The 15,252-nt window shown below is 34.8% G+C and overlaps 1 long non-coding RNA gene across 1 annotated transcript in view; it reads left to right on the forward strand.

Annotated features, from left to right (window-relative positions):
* The window catches only part of LOC125755528 (uncharacterized), a 47,575-nt gene that overhangs the window by 13,394 nt on the left and 18,929 nt on the right, over positions 1-15,252 (forward strand). The window contains exon 2 of the long non-coding RNA XR_007412230.1: positions 2,842-3,015. This is a non-coding gene — a long non-coding RNA (uncharacterized LOC125755528). The remainder of the gene's footprint in view (positions 1-2,841; positions 3,016-15,252) is intronic.

Below are 15,252 nucleotides of genomic sequence, written 5' to 3' on the forward strand. Positions count from 1 at the left end.
AATGCTTATTAACATGTTTATTTCAATTAAACTGTGAAATAAGTTGTTCTCTAATAAAAAGTGAGTCTGATTCATCTGATCAGTTTAACAACAAAGATTTCCTTAGACATATAGTTAATACAATGATTGTTCTCATACATGGAATAACCTAAATCTGGATCTTCAAAGTGTTGATAGAAATGTATTTGGAACCTGTGATAAGATAAAAGTAGTTTGTCAAAATCTATCATGATGATAAAAGTCTTTTGAAATTAATGTTTAGATTTTTTAAACCCTTTCTGATTATATAAGCTAAAATGAGGTGCCCCAGAGTAAAAGTCACAGACGTAGTTAAATAGCCATTTGATACGATCTTGTTAAGCATTTTTGATAGAATCTGTGAAAAGAAATGCCATTACTAACTTGGTAACAGATGATTTTGCAAATAATATGGTTTTCAATTTTATTTCAAAATTATTAAAGGAGTATCTCATCAATTGTCTCTTGAAAGATTATTATAAAAAGTTTTGATCATAAATCATACTCATTTTGGCTTATAACTTGGAAAAATTCAACAACTTGGTTGGCATCACTATAACAAAACTCATTCAGTCTGGATCCATTAATTTCCATCAGTAAGTTTTCTTAGTATTTATATCTATGAAAATAAAGAACAATCTCATTCTAAAACTAAATAATAGGCAATCACTGGATATATTAACCTATGAACAGAAAACAAAGATGTAGTAAACAAGATTAATGGGAAAACAAAAACTGCACAAGGTCATTTGAAAAGAGTAACAAAATAGATAAACCTCCAAAAAAATTGATCGCAGAAATACAAATAAGTCCAAATAAAAATTATCACAGACAGAAAATTGGGCACGATGATGAATTGACCCTAGACGTTTATATTCAACCAAAATTTTATAGAAATATGATGATATAATAAAAAAGCCTCATGCATATAATTATAGAGGAGGCAAAGATTAAAGAGGGACATGATTACAGATAGCAAAGATTAAAATATATTAGGTATCTCTATATAAGTTTATTTCAACAATTTTGAAAACTTACATAAAAAAATTAGAGAAATGTAACTGACTAAAAAGGATTAAAAGATAGAATGCATCAATAGTACTATACATAAGAAATAGAAGTTATAATTAAAAATATTCCCACAAAGAGAGTATCCATCCAAATATATATAATGCTTATGTATGGAAAGAGTTAATAAAATTAATTTAGTAAAGGGTACACTGAATAAATACATCAAGTGTCTTCACTGTGATGATACTAAAGTTCAACATGATTTCAATAAAATATTCAAATTCATGGAATTTTTCAAAATCTATTTAAAATTTACATTGCAGTCCTAAGTATAGCCAGTTACATCTTGGGGGGGAGAGAATTATTTAAAACACACACACACTCAAAGAGATATTTGTCCTATCTCTAGTGCTATTTTTTACTAAGCAGTTTCTGACATAGTGATAGACAAAGTGATGAATATAATGATAGAATTAAGAGCCTAGAAACAAACCTACACATGTATGGAACATTGATTTATGTGGGAAGAGACATCAGATCAGTGGGGAAAAAGAAGTCTATTCTACAATTTGAGCTAACAAAACATCATGTGCATATGAAAATCCAAACATTCAAAAATGATTCGTATCTTAAAATATATACAAGTATCCATGGCAAACCTATTACCATTAAATGTCAAAAGCAAAATGTTTTAACATTTAGGAAAATACAGATAAATAGATCTCTAGCTTTGGGGTAAGGAACACAATCTTAACACAAAAGCACTTAAATACAAGAGAAAACATACACTTGACTATATTAAAGCATAAACCCTGTGTCCATCAAAAGGCACTTAAAATAACTAAAAATATATGACATAAACTGAGATAAAATGTATAACATATGTAACTAACAAAAGGTTAATACTGAGGAGCAGTATCTAGCAAACTATTGCAGAAAAGTCAAAGCAACAGAGAAAAAAAAAGGGCCAAAATTATAAACATACATTTCATAGAGGAGAAAACACAAGTAGAACTATGATGAGATGGTCCATCGTTTTCAGGAAAATTAAAAATCAGAATCACAGTAAGATATTATTTTATAATCACTCAACTGACATTAGCAAATGTTAAATCTGACAATTTGAGGGTTGGAGAAAATGTAAATCAACAGACTCTCTTAAGGTAGCAGATATAAGTGTAGATTAGTACAACTGGTTTTAGAAAAATATTTGGTATCACGTAAAGTTCTAGAATCACATGCTTTGCCAACTAGCATGTCTACTCCTGAGAGAGACTTTTACAAGGCACTTATCAGGATACTTGTTCAAGAAAGTTACAGGAAAAATATGAAATATGAAAAAAAATACATTCTGTTGATAATATAATGAATAAACAAAGAGTGACACATTAAGTCAATGGTTTTCAACCTCGAGTGACTTTGTGTCCTGGGGACATTTGATAACATCTGGAGACTTTTCTTTTTTTGTCACAACGGAAGGGATGCTACTAGCATCTAGTGAGCAGAGGCCAGGGATGTTGCTCAACATCCTACCTTGCTACAGGACAGCCTCCCATAGCAAAGAATTATCCAGTCCAAAATATCAATTGTTCTGTCAACGTTGGGAAATCCTGGGTTAAAACAATGAGATACACAGACAAGACAATAAACCAACTAAAATGAACTCTACCTACATACCACCATATAGATGAATCATGACAACAAAACATGGAATGGCAGATTTATAGGCCCAAATATTATTTACAGGATGGTAATCTCATTTAATAAGTTTTATTTTTATTCTTTTTAAAGATTCATTTCTTTATTTTAGAGAGAGAGAGTGTGTGCGAGAGAGAGCAGAAGCAAGGGGAGGGGCAGAGGAGAAAGGAGAGAGAGAATCCATTAGCAGACGTGCTGAGCAGAGCCTGACTCCAGGCCCCGATCCCAGGACCCTGCAATCATGACCTGAGTTGGAACCAAGAGCTGCTCAACAGACTGAGACACCAGGTGACCTATCTTTTCTGATGAATTTTAAAACATAAAAATCAAAATAACACATGTATGAGTACTATATTCATGTAAAAACTATGTTAAACAAAACAGGCCAATTATGAGTGTAATAAAAAATGTATCAGTTGGAAAGGGCAGAAGGATAGGATGGGAATACACAGGTAGATATAAGCAATTTGCAAATGTTGAAGTTCTCATTCTCAGTGATGGGCTTACAGGTGTTTATAAAAGAGACAGAAGGCCACCCTGAACCTGTTAGGAGAGTATGTTATGAACAAGGATCATGACTCATTCTTCTTTTAATTATATTTTATTAATATACTCCCACTTTCAAAATAAATTCATGTATTTATTCACTCTTTGTTTAACCTCAAAACACAGAAACACTGACATCAAGAGATCTTTGTTAGATTGGAAACAAAATAAACATGGAGAGGTTGGCTCTGTCAAGCCTCAGATTGCTTTTCTAACATTTGTCTTCTCTTTAGTTTGTATATAGGTTACTTTTAGAAATATACTACTTAGTAAGCCAATTAGCTAGTATATACAGATAATGTCTATCATGTTTTTATTGATTTATTGAGTCAGTTAAGTTAGGAGGGAAATGTGATTTTCCTTCCATGTGGAATTGGAAAGGAAGTCTGGAAGTTTATTTTTCCTCCCTCAGAATACTCACTTGGTCCAGCACCAGTTGGTGGAAAGACCATTATTTATCCACTCAGTTGCTTTTGCCCATTTGTCAAAAAAACAAATGAGTGTACTGGTGTGGGTTTATGGTTTTCTTTGAATAATACTAATAATCAATTAAAAGATATTAAAATTAGGTTGGCATATTGGTTTTGCCCCAAACTAAACTCAAACTGTGTCAGGTTGAGTTAGTTTACTAGAATTTGTAAAGCAAGGTTTCTGCCTAAAGGTTAACCATAGAATTCATTAAATATACACATCATTATCATGGACATGGAGTCATGTCTTCAGAAAATTTATTTATGCTTGAAATAGGATCGTCACTTAATCCATCTATTCTATTCTTAGATTCTCTCCTCACAGTAGACATTGGAAAAGCCACATATCACTGAGTTTTTAACATTGAGCTCAAATTTGCCTATGATAGAAAAACCAGTGCAAAACTGGGATGAGAAGGCTATTTAGGGCGAGCTTGGCCCTGATACTATCTGCAAAACTTCTATGAATTGGCCTTCTTTGGTTAGAACTCAAACTTCGATTTTGTCGTGGGTCTTAGCTGTAGCTGTTAATCAGTGGGGAGTGATGTCACTGGTGTGTTGAATCAGGTAAAAGAGTCTTGACTGGATACAACTCTGGTTGTACAAGTTCTCTACAGAACCTCACCTGGAGCTGGGAGGTCTATACACAAATCTAAAATGATGGTCCCCATGGGGTATTAGTCTAGGCTTCTGGAAAAATTTTCAATGTCCACCTATCTATATCCAAATCATCTTTCAGTTTCGTAGATACTCAAACTTAAAGAAATTCATCCCAGGCAGAGGTCTGCAGACCTTAAATTTGGGGGATGAGCTAGTGCTAATTCCCGGGCTGAGCTGTGCTGACTTATAAATAAGATGGCTTTCCTCTAAGAAAGAAAATGGGTTATTGTCTATACAGAAAGACAAGGCTACCTTGGGTCTCTCAGACTGTGGAAGTCCTTAAGATTCTTTGGTTTGTACACTTTCTAACCCATTTGTAGCACTCTTGGATAAACTGCATTTGTTCCTTATTGTCACTGTAACAAATTACTCCAAGTTTAGTAGCTTAGAACAACATACATCTATGTTTGTACAGCGTTGGAGGTCAAAAGTCTAAAGTGGCCCCAGAGGGTTGAATCCCTTCTAACGGCTCCAGAGAAGAACACTTTTCCTGACTATCTAGAGGATATCTAGAGTCATCTAGAGGATGACTGGCCTCTTTGGCTCATGGCACCCCTTCTCCACTTCAAAGCCAGCAACCTGGCAACTTTTCTCCTCTCTGACCTCTGTCCATCTTCTCAAAGACTCCAACCCATCTGTCTCCTTCTTACAAGGACTCTTGTGATTACACTGGGTCCACCCATGTAATCCAGGATCATTTCCACCCCTCAAGATCTTTAATGTATACATATCTCCAAAATTCTCTTTACCATGGAAAGTAGTGTATTTACAGGTTACCAAGATGAGGGCATGAACATCTTTGGTGGGGAGGTAGAGGTGGAAAGAAAGAATTATTCAGTCTAAATTTTCTTTTCTTTTCTTTTTCATTTTTTAAAAGATTTATTTATTTTAGAGAGAATGAGAAAGAGCATGGAGGAGGGTTGTTGGGGGAAGGAGTAGAGGGAGAGAGAGAGTCTCAGGCAGACTCCATGCTCAGTGCAAGACTCCAACTCACAACTCTGAGATCAGGACCTGAGCTGAAACCAAAAGCTGGATGCTTAACTGACCTTGTCACTCAGGGGCCCCCAATAAGTTTTCTTTTCAATATTGAGCTGTAGTCCATGCAAACTAAGAGATGCTAACAACATTATTTGATTACACGTGGGTAAGACCTTGTTAAAGTGTAAAACATATGCCTAATAAAACTGAGTTTCTCATAAGAAAATAAAGTATTAGTGATTCTAAATATAGCGCTGTCCATACTTCTTAAAACCTGGAAATACTTTAGGGGAGTATATAATAATCTATTTGGAGGGAGCACAGCATGGAGGAAAAGAATCCTGGTTCTAAGAAGGAACTCTAGTTAAAGTCACTGAATGCAAAGAACTGCGGAGAGACTTGGAAAACAAGAATTTCATGGCAAGGACACCATATCACAACTGCCTTTAGGTGCTGTGAAGCCACGTATCTGTAAAAGTATGAGAAATGGAGAAAATGTGTCAGAAAAAAATTAAGTTTAAATAAAATTCAGCAAGGAAGCTAATTGTGCATGCCAATATGTACCCCTTTAGCATTTTATGGAAACTTTGCTGTCTTTCCTAGTTATAGGATCTTCTGTAGAGAATATTTCTATTAATGTGCTAATTTAAACCGTGACAAACACATAGACATAAGTGGGAGTCGTGCAGCCCCTATAAGAGAATTTGTGTTAATGCTTATGTTACACTTTTAATTTTGTCCCTGAAACAATATTACAAGGTGAGTCTGTTGACTCTCTCTGGCTATTGGGCTATTAGGCTGATACACATACAGTAAACATAAACAACAAAAGGAACATTTTTTTAACATCTCACATGTGTTATTGTGTGTACAAGAATAAAGTGTCTTCCCTTAGTAGTGTACAATATCTCATAAAATCAGCTAGTCTGAGTCTATGACATAAAAACTCCTTGCTGTTTGCTAGTTGCAAGAACATTAGAAGATGTCCCATATCTTGACAATAGTCTAGAATGAGAGTGAGAAGTTTCTTAGTTGTCTGTGCTGTGTAGCAAATTGCCATACACTTAGAAGTTTAAAACAATGCACATCTCTCATCTCTGTGAGTCAAGAGTACAGGCCGAGGCTAAGTGTGTCCTCTGCTTAGGCTGTCAGAGGCTGCAGTCAATGGGCAGGGTTGCGTTTCCAGTAAAGCTCAACTCAGTGGGGTGCTGCTACTAATCTCCTTCAGCTTGTTTGCATAATTTATTTTCTTGTGGTGCTAGGATTCATAGCAGCTTGTTTCTTTGAAGCCTATGAGGGAAAGAAAGAGAGAATGATGAGAGCAATCTGCTAGCAAGAGATTTGTATCATCAGTGGAGTGATATCCCATCACCTTCACATGTTCTATTGGTTGGAAGTAAGTCACCAGGCCCATCCACCCACAAGGAGAGAGGGTTACACAGGACACCCAGAAGTGGAATCATGGGGCCATACTCAAGTCTAACATTCACAGAGAGGAAAACTAGACATAACAGATAACATAAAACCCCAGCACCATGGCTCATGCTTCCAATTAAAGACTTTGTAAAATTCCTATAACTTGAAAAATGCATTGTTAGCAATGCAAATGGTGGTTACATATTTTGGCTAAATCTGTGCTAGAATCATTTTTTCTGTGAGTCTGTCTTCGTGTGTTGAGAAATATAGACATACACCAGGAGGGAAGGATTTCAGGAAGTGTTTTTTTCAGAATGATGTCCCATAGGTAAATTCTGAAGATCTAACTTTGATAAATTTATTCACTTCATAGAAGCTCTGATTTTCTCTAACATAATGTTTTTTATCATCTTAAGAGGAGTATTCTAAGAAAGAGTACCATCTTAAGATACTAGTTTTTTTTTTTTTTTTGTATCTTGATATGACTAGTGAATTTGATGAACAGTTTCCAGCAGAAAGAACCAATAAGACAGCATTAGGCATGAGCAAGAGTGCAAGAGGGAAAAACAGAAGTTTCCAGGTGCCACGATTTTGCAGTTTTCCTTGTCTTTAAATAAAATAGATGATGATATGTAAGGAGAGTTCCTTCTCATTATCTCTAAACAAAATTCTAGGCCATATAAGTATATGATTAGTAGCCAATATATTCATTTATGAATGTAACCAATGAGTCTAATAGAGAGGGGTGGATGTATGTGGAATATTAACAGAAACTGTGATTTAAGTACAAAGAGGTAAATTCAATCTCTGCTAGAATTTCTAATGGAGACAATGAGATCTAAAAGGCAATGTACCTGGAAACACTTCAAATGGAGAGGACATGCAAAATGGCTCAGCTGATCACTCAGTGGGCTGCAAACAAAATGAGCAAATGCTAACTTTACACTTGCCCTGTCTATTCTTGTGGACTGGGAAATTCCCCATCATTTTTTTCTAAGTACTCAAAACGTGTTTTGTTTTGTTAAGTTTCATAGAGGTGGATTAAACAGGCTCCTAGGGGCAGAATGAAGCTAAACTTTTCAGTAGATCAAACAACACAAACCTTTATGTAGAGGCAGGATCTGAAATCAATGGCATTCTGAGACTAGAACTCCACTGTACTGCTCTGCTTACTAGCTTCTTAAATACTTTTAGGCAAGGTCAGAGACTCATGCAAAATATTTTTCAGTTGTCAATGTAACTTGAACGCCATTTCAATAATTAAAAAATTAATTTTTACCTTTTTATGCTGATGATCATATCCTCCTGTATTAGTTTATGTTGCAATAATGTAACTTGTAGTACAGCCACCTTTGGAGTTTAATCTCCAAAAGGTATAATAGTCATGAAGATAGCACGACATTTTTTCTTCATAGTCTTGCATTTGCTACCAGAATTAAAAGACCTGGATTTCACAATTGCATAGAAAACATTTATTGTTTAATATAATGATATATATTCTCAATAGAAAGTAAAGTCAAAATGACAATTGGTTCCCATTCTTGTAAGTGGTTGTTTTCCACAATGGCATTCAGCAGAAACAAAGATACTTGAAGATATTGAAACATTTATCTCAACAAATATAAGGTAAATTGGCACAGTTTTTCCAAGGGCTAATTGACTTTTTCAGCATAAGAAAATAAAACATGTACTTTATACATCTAAAATTAATAGGGACTAAAAAAATTAAAAAATAAAATTTTTAGGGCCTACACTTAAAAAGCATTAAATTTTGATTTAACCAATTCAATACAGTTGGGTTAACACAAACTTTAAAATTTCTGAGTAAAGTGTTAGGCCTCTTTGAAGCAGTTGGGCAGGCAATGCATACCTTCCGACTTTGGTTGATGATTATTTTGTATACTGAATTGAGAAATCGAATTATCCCATGGAATTCCATAAGCTAATGTCATTGAAAGTAGGGAGAGTAGTCATTTTTCAACTTTTAAAAGTTTACCAGCAGCATTTCACTGTTCTTGACTTTGTTTACCTTAATTGTATCCATAAAGGTGTTTTAGGGAAACTCCAAAGTCAGAAAGGAGGAATTATTTTATTTCAGTTTTATTTATCTTATCCCACCCCATACTTAACTGCCATTATCGTTACTAACATAGTTCTGCTTGGCATTTAGCCATGTAGGGAGCAATAAATCTGTAATTTGAACAGAGTCTTTGAAAGCAAACATGAAGAATTTTTGTAAATTTACTGGGACAAGCATAAAGTGAATGTCATCTTATAATACTTGGGAAATGACCAAGTTACATTACTAAAGGGAAACGAGAGAACAAGAATGAGCCTTGGGTAAGCAGAGAATATCATAAATCATGTAAGATAGTTCTGTGCTTTTATCCTTGGATCCATATGTTCTCCTCAAAGAAAAACAGTGTATAACAATTTAGCATTATTTTACATAGCTCAAAGAAAGCCTGGAATTCCCTTAAAACAGCTAAGTGACACCACTTATAAACAGTATAAATACATTTTGTTTTTTTTTTCTAAGTTTTGTTCAATTCCATTTTTAAAAAAATAATTTTTTCAAGACATATTCTGATCTTGTGGATCAGGCAGGGAATATTAAAATGTTTTATCTATTAGAAATTATTTTCATTTTTTAAACATTCTCCTTTAGGACCTGGTTGGCAAGGTCCTAAACTACAAGGACCTTCTGGACAAAGAAACTAAAATTTGTATTTTGCAGTAATCTCTCAACCTTCTTATCTTGTATATATAAAAATATATCATTGATGATCATTTGTATAATTATAATGCATGTATTATTTATGTATATATGCATATGGATTACACACAAATATGCATTTTTAAGAATACTGATAACATTTCTTCAATAACATCTGTCACACGTTTATCAGTGCAAGCCATCAGATCCAATGGGTAGTTATCCATGATCATCACTAATATCTCTGTTATTCCTCCTTCTGGACACAGGGTACAATTAAGCTTTTCTGCTCTCTTCAAATGGCCATGTGCCTTGTTTTAGCCAGTGAATTGAGAATAGAAGTAAAAATGTATATTATGTAAGAACAAAAGTGATTGAGCAAATATGTGGTTCTCCATGTGCCTTTCCCCCAACACAGCCCCCAATGACATTTTAACCAGTGATATGCTACAGACTTTATTAGCTGATCTTTGAATAAGACATGGATCAGAGTCCCTCATCAACCCAAGATGAGCATGTGGTAAAATTGAAAATTTTCGAGGATCCCTGGGTGACTCAGCAGTTTAGTGCCTGCCTTCCGCCCAGGGTCACCCTGGAGGCCCCGGGATTGAATCCCACATTGGGCTCCTTGCGTGGAGCCTGCTTCTCCCTCTGCTTCTCTCTCTCTCTCTTGTCTCTCATGAATAAATAAATAAAATCTTAAAAAAGAGAGAAAATTTTCAATCTTTTCTTTTCCTTAAGAATTTTCAACATTTTTACATTAAGCTTCTGAAAGTTTGGCTGTGTTACTGTGGCACACCCTAAACCATCCAATGACCAACGATCAATACATTCAGAAACTAACCAACCTGGTTTAAAATACATTAACTTAATTCCAGTGACTTCTAAAAATATTACTTCATGGTCCACTTTGAGCATTGCATTCATCTTTAAAGTCTATAAGGGCAACATGCTAATCTCTCATTTCATTTTCTCATATCTACCATTTAACATTAATATAGTTTGACACTCACATAGTTCAGTTAGTTGGGACCCAAGTCATAGCATTTAGAAAAAAACCTCACCAGATTTTGTGGTGAACTTGAGGTAAACATGACATTTTCCTCATATTTCCAGCAAAAATTACTAGATTAATCACTCCAGGCAGATTTTACAGTATTTCATACCTTTTTCTAGTCCCTACTTCTGGTATATTTTCTTCTTTTGAACACTGACAAGGACTCATTCAAACTGCTAAGCCATATATACAATGGATGTTTAGAAATGTTAGCTGCAGAAAGTTCCCATGTTACCAACAATGAATCTCACATTTATTCTGTGGAGCTGAAGTATTTGTAAAATGATAGAGGCTTTAGAATTCTCCCCTGGATTATTGTTGTTATAATTTCCCTTGACTGCTACCTTTTCAATGTGTTTAACTTCTTTATTTTGTCGTTTTGACTCTTTGCATATTATTCCTTTAATATGCATTTCATTTATTAACATTTCCTTACAACTGTTATAATTCATTGCACCTGCCCCTTTATTCTGCTTTTAATTATAATGAAATACAAAGGATTTTCTAATTTTATAAAATTCCCTGAAAGGTTTATAATAACAGACAATTGTAACATATACTGATTTTAAGAAGGATTAAACCTGGGGCACCTGGCTGATTCAATAATCAGAGCATGTGACTGTTGATCTCAGGGTTGTGAATTTGAGCCCTAATCTGGGCATAGAATATTTAGAAATTTTTTAAATGAAAAAAAAATTAAGGGGTAGCTGGATGGCTCAGTCAGTTAAGCATATGACTCTGGGTTTCTACTCAGGTCATGATCCCAGGGTCTTGAGATGGAGCCCAGAGTTCTTGGGCTCTGTGCTCAGCAGGGAGTCTGTTGAGATTCTTTCCCTCTCCTATCTCCCCACCCAGCTCTCATGCACTCTCTCTTCTCTCTCTTTCTTTCTCTCTCTGTCATAAATCAATCAACCAATCAATCAAAAATATCTTTTTAAAAAAATTTTAAAAAGGAGTAAAGTCTTAGGACAGCATGAAGTTTACTGTAGTTAGACAAAAAAATGAGGGGGGAAGAAAAGAGCACAACCAAGAACTTCATCCAGAAATCAGTTCAATTTCATTAAATTTCTGGAATGTTTTCTTTGACTGAATGTAAGTTGATAACTTTTGTCTCTCATGTCACCAACCATGTGATATAAGGCTTCTACAATGGTGAGGCCAGGTTTAAGGGCCAAAAGACCTTCCAAGTTACCAGAATTAAACTTCAAAAAAAATAAAGTAAGGGACCTATTATAACAATTGCAAGTATATCAAGCTAGAAAATGCAGGTTCTTGATTCAAGACATCAAAGAACTGGTCAGGAGTGTGATGATAAGATGCTAGTCTTCCAAGAATGTTGAGCTTGTAGCAACTATGGAAGCAGACACAAATGTTTATGGCATTTCCACACACATACATAATCAAATTCAAACTTAGAATGTCCATGCCAAAAAAAGGTCCAAGATGCTCTGAGAAAGAATAGCCATGAGGTGGGTGTAAGTTTATTTATAATTTTCCTTAACAAAAATTACACAACACTGATTATTTTACCCAAAATTTTAGGACCAGGAATTTGATGTTTCAGGTTCCTTGAACTATCTCTGCTATTATCATTGAAAAACAAGCAAAAAACCAATTAGATGAGTTCTATCTTGGAAAAAGTTTTCTGAACTTTCTCCCTTATAAACTGATGAAAAAATTATCTTCTATTTGTTCAATGCTCACCCTCACTAATAACAATCATTTGATCTGAGATAATGGCTCTCACCAAGGATATCAAAACTTTATATATATGAGTCAGTTCATCACAGAACCTTATAAATAGCCATTAAAAATGAAATGCCCTACAGAAGTTAAAGCAATATCATTCAGCCAATACTTTTTGACTCGTGCGTGCACGTGTGTGTGCGTGTATGTGTGATTTATATGAGAAAATTTTGGCCTCCAGTTACAATTCTGACCCTTAGGTGATCAACTTTAAGATAAATATATGATTTCTCCCAAAGACCATCAATTTAAAAGAACAACTTATAATGTGTCTTTTTTAACCTCTCCATTTCCTAAACCAGAATGAGCCCCATTATGCCTTCATAACTCTCTCAGACCAATCCTATCCTTCACTAAACATTCCACGAGAAGACCTCAATGTAATTGCTTTACCAACAAATGCCTGCCATTCTAGATGACAGCACTTAAAATCTGGGTCTATCATACATTAACAGCTTTAAAAAACCAATATAAATAACCACATCCACACAACCTACCAATTCTTTTTTTAAAAGATTTTATTTGTTTATTCATGAGAGACATAGAGAGAGAAAAAGAGAGGCAGAGACACAGGCAGAAGGAGAAGCAGGCTCTATGCAGGGATCCTGATGTGGGACTTGATCCCAGATCCCAGGATCACGCCCTGAGCCAAAAGCAGATGCTCAACTGCTGAGCTACCCAGGAGTCCCAGAACCTACCAATTCTTAACCTTGCATAACTATAGAGTATTAGCAGAGTAGGGGCAACATCTGGACATCAGAACATAGCATCTTCAATTTATTACAATGTACTCACATGTTTGTGTCTTGTGCATGATGAATGGTAAGTATAGCTTATTTTCATTTCTGTGGTTAAAAGTAGTTGTTAAAAAATCACAAATAAAGGGTTTCCAGGTGATTTCTAACTCAAAATGAATTAAAATGAGCCTTAGTTAAAAGAAATAGAAACCTAATTCCAATTAGAAAACTAGTGAACAAGATACTTTAGTGCTATAGGTTTAAAATAATCTGATTAAAAATATATCATTGTTTAGGTGAGTATAAAGAGAAAAAATACATTTGTTTCATGAACTAGTTAAATTAAAGCTTTGAGAACTGATCAGTCTACCATGAAAGCAGAACTTGAAGCAATATAATTCCATTTGGAAAGTTCAAGCTAACTAAATTTCCTAACCCCATGGTCACATAGACCTCTTGAAATAGCTCACTTAGGTAAAAGGTTAATGAAAGTTAGAATCTGTACAACTATTTGGGATGCAATGTCATTTGTTTTTCTTTCTGGTGCTATTAATCCAATGGCATGAAATTTATATTTAGTTAAAATAAATAATAATGGAATTACATATTTCTAATTAAAGTGATGCACCTAGTAAACCTACGTATGCCCCAAATGGTGTTTTTTTTTTGTAACTGAATTACATTTCCATTAATTAATTTTCATTAATGTAAGGTTAAAGAAATGCTATATTTTATTTGCCCTTTCAACACAAACAGAGACCCATGGTCTACTTCTCTTAAACTGACATACTAAGTAATTACATGTTGATTAATCACATATTTGAATCTTTCAAATGGCCTTTTATACTAGTTTACTAAAACTTTTAATGACTTGTCTTCAAGAGCTCCATAAAAATACTTATTTATTCTCTTTTTCAAAAAATAAAATAACTCACAGAAAATGTGGCACACAAGAAGTTAGGAACTTGTTCTAGTTCTATGCCTGCAATTGCTTTTGCGGTGTCAATATCATCCAGTGTATTGAAACTCTCCTTAAACCTCCATTTTCTCATTTGGAAAGTAGAAGAGTCAGAACGTGTGGTAGAGCCTGGCTTGCTGGTCACTATATCCATTTATACTTCCTACAGGGTACAGTTAGACTGCATTCCCCAGTCTCCCTATAGGCATTATGACACTAGTTTATGGCCAAAGACATGGTGGCAGAAATTTTGTAAGCCAATTTCCAACACTGCTCATAAAATCTTATGAGCAATATTCTATCCATTTTCCCCTTCTGTGGAAAGCTCAGGAATGAATTAGAAATGGCAGAGCCTTAAGAATGAAAAACCCAGGATATCTAGTGTACACTGATAAGAGGGATTCATACAGATCAGAAATGTGTGTTTGAACTTTATGTTAATGAGATGAATGGCTATTTTGTATGCTATGATTTTGGTTTTATTAATTACAGTCATTATTATTATTACCTCAACTAATACAGATTTTGTCAACAACTAGGTCCAAAATGTTATTATTTTATCATCCTATGCTATAGTTAAAGATCCAAAGGTGAATGTCCATAGTAGGGAAGAAAAAACTCATTTTCTTTTCACTTATATTTCAGAATGCCAAAAATAACTGTATATTTGTATCAAGTATCTTACCTTCAGTAAGTTCATTTATATCACAAAACAAAGCTGCCTTGGGGTTTTATCAATTGAGGTCCACAACTTTTAATCTTTGTGTCCTCAGCATGTATCAGTTGATGAAGAAGATAATTTCCTTCAGAAAGACCTATACTAAGAGTCCTATTAGTTACCAATTGCTGGGTAGCAGATTACTACATCGGTAGCTTGAAACAGCACAGGTTTATTATCTAATGGTCTCTGTCGAATCCAGAAGTTGCACATGGCTTAGCTGGTCCTCTACCACACTCTCTCAGAAGCCAACAATCAAAAGTGTCTGCTGAGACTGGGGTCTTTTCCAAATACTCAATTATAGAAGGATCCACTTCCAAGGTAATTCATGTGGCTGGCTATTGGCAGTTCCTCAGATTCTCCAGGGTTATCAGAGGAAAGGTTTTAGTTCTTTGTTGGCTGGTGACTGGAGTCTGCCCCCAAGTCCTTGGCAAATGGATCTCTCCCACGTGGCAGCTTGTTTTATCAAAACCAGCAATGGAGAGAGAGACACAGAATCTATCAGCAAGACAGAAGTCACCAC

The sequence above is a fragment of the Canis lupus genome, chromosome 8 (assembly GCF_003254725.2).
Source record: "Canis lupus dingo isolate Sandy chromosome 8, ASM325472v2, whole genome shotgun sequence".
NCBI classification, from domain to species: domain Eukaryota; kingdom Metazoa; phylum Chordata; class Mammalia; order Carnivora; family Canidae; genus Canis; species Canis lupus.